Here is a 2,958-nt window from a genome sequence, read left to right on the forward strand (position 1 = left end):
GGTCATACTCTTAAATTTCTTTTAAGAAATAAATCACAACATTTATGTACTCTCTCAATCTAGGATGATTTGCAGAATATTTTCCTTTAATTTGTTTTATGATCAATTAAGAATCTCCCCGGACTGAAATTCTTCTAGCAAATAATTTTTAAAGCAATTTCAAGCCTAATAGTAATGCCTCATATTCTGCTATATTATTTGTACACATAAAATTCAATTTGTAAGAATGACCTTCACCCTGATTAGTTTTTGAATTGTATAGCTAGACTCCTTCCCTAGAACCTTTTCTACCACATGAACCATAAAAATTCATATTCCAAATAGAATTTGTTTCAGGGTTCACTTGCAACATTGGTATTTGTGGGTTATGCCTTTCATTAAAATCAATTTCTACATGAGTGACTTGTGTATCTATAGTCCCATCATTATATGGAATGAAGGAATCAAGAGCAGTAGGGACAGAATAGAGGGGATAGTTTTCTGGCTTTTCTTCGCTGCTCACCATATATTTAATTAAGGTTTCTCTATACAGTCTTCTTGGTTGGCCAAATACTGGTATTGTGACATATGTCATATCCATTTGAAGTGTTCCTTGTAACTTAGCTGCTCAAGAATGTAAAAATAGCATGCCATACTTAGGTGGAATGTATGCTATCACTATGTCCATGACTAGAATTTTTGTTGGTATCCAGGCTAATGTGACACAGAGGTCCTTGATAATACCTATACACTTAAGTTTTCTAGAGTCAAATGATTACAAATATTTGTATGGTCTAGTGATTTCAAGTCCAAGTTTTTCCATAACAGTCTTTGGCATAAGATTATGATATGTACCTAGATCCAACATGTCATTATGAATAATTTTTTTGTGAATATTAAGGCTAACATAAAATGGGGGAACACTTCCTTCCTGAGGCTTTCCATCAACTTTTGGCCCAAACAACAGCTCAGGCTGATCATCATTCAAGTTTATAGTATCGGTGATTTCTCCTATGTTGAGTATCTTTCGGACTTGAGACCTACACACATTTTTGTTTATCAATTCAGTTGAGAGGAATAGGAATTTTGAGTTTAGCAAGTCACTCTCAATACTGAATGGTGTTTGAATTTTAAGCAGATTTCAAAAATAAACTCTTTCAACCACTCCTTTGGTGACAGGTCTAGTTTGTTGACTTGTGATAAGGATATCAATTTGCATAGTTTTAGTGGAAAAATCAATTGCTTTCTTGGTAACATTCTTTTCTGAATTGTTTATATTTTTCTTAGAGCTTTCAGTTGTTTTCTTGAGATCAGGCTCAACAATGTTCTTCACAGGGTTATCAAAATTCCTTTTTTTTTACTTGTCATTGTTTTTCTTAGTTCTAAGGTTATACTGTTAGTGGACTTCGAATATGGCATTCTCAAATCCATGTTTATAGTCATCATATTCTTCAGATTCGAGCTCTATTTGAGCTAACAAAAAGAGTTCATGTTCCTCTTGTGTAAGAAAAGAGAGTTATCGCCATTTTTCCCCATAAAATTAATTTGATTTTCCTCAACTTCTTCAACCAGAGCTACATCTTCATCAATGCAATTTTCTTGAAATGGGGGCCTAATTTGTTAATCTGGCCCTCTTTGTTCTATTTATCTGACCTGTGGAGTGTTTCTTCGGGGATTCGGATTTTGGTCCTAAGGAACAGGATGGTTTTCCCTAGGGACGCTTCTCTCATTCAAACTTATTCTCTCCATCATTCTTTCCATGGTCCTCACTAAGGAATCAATCTTAGTAGCTGCTACAGAAGTTCAAGCTTATTCCCTTATTGTCACCCTTCTTTCAGTTTTCATCCTAGTTCTTTTTGCTTGTAAGTTTTCTTCTACACTCACATAATATCTTTGCATCACTTCTAATGTTTCAGAATTCCTTTCCCTAAGCTAGCAGGACATATATATATCAAAGCCATTTGGGAATTTTATCAAGGCTAAGTATTGTGGTGGTTTAAGATTTATAGGAATTACATTACAGGTATTATTGAATCTAGAACAATAGTCCTAAACACTTTCACTTACTTCCCTCTTAATATTTTCATATTCTGATAAAATCTGCAGAGGGTTCTTTTTGACTTCCCAGTTGTTAAGAAAGGTTTGATGGAATACAAGGATATCATCTATACTATTTGTAGGCAAAGATTTAAACCATTTCCAAACTTATCCTCCTAAACTTTGAGCGAACATTATGAGCTTGACAGTTTCTTTATCTACCTCTTGTAGGTCAAAAAAATCATTCAATTTATCCACATGTTGTTGGGCTGTTAAAGGACCAGTACCATCAAATAGTGTGATTTTGGACTAATAGTCTTGCGACATATTGACCATTGGTGCTAGCAACACCGAGGTATCATACATGGCTACCATGATTGTGGTGGTGGAGGACTACATGAAGGAACCAGAACAATAGATGAGGTTGGATTAGCCCTAGGTGGAAATGATAATAAGGGAATCTGAGTAACCTTGTGTGGAAGGATAAAAGAAGGGGTGGGAATTAAGGAGGCAATGGGACTTGGTGACTGAATATGTCAATATTAAGATGTGATGGAAGAAGTTGCTATGTTTAAGGTAGTTAATTCTACTGAGTGTTGAAGGTAAGCATCATCAATTTCTAAGGTGATATCTGTTACTAAATCTTGAATAGTATCAAAATGTTGTAAGAGTTGAAGATTTGATTCAGTTTATGAGGAAATTTCTCTCACTGGACTCTTTGGTAAAATAGATGGATCAAAGATAATATGATCTTTCCAATTCTCAGATTTAGTCATGAATAAGCCTTGTTGAAAGTGTAAATAAAACTGGATATCCTAAAAGGTAACAATGTTTTTATGGAGTGAGTTGGCTCTGTGAAGGAATATTTTTCTTGTCTGACACTCAGTTCTAGGAGTTTTTCTTAACATCTTTTATGGATTGTCCACTATGGTAGGAGGATTT

The sequence above is a fragment of the Pinus tabuliformis genome, chromosome 8 (assembly GCF_031772625.1).
Source record: "Pinus tabuliformis cultivar Carrire ecotype Pingquan chromosome 8, CPIR1, whole genome shotgun sequence".
Classification (NCBI taxonomy): domain Eukaryota; kingdom Viridiplantae; phylum Streptophyta; class Pinopsida; order Pinales; family Pinaceae; genus Pinus; species Pinus tabuliformis.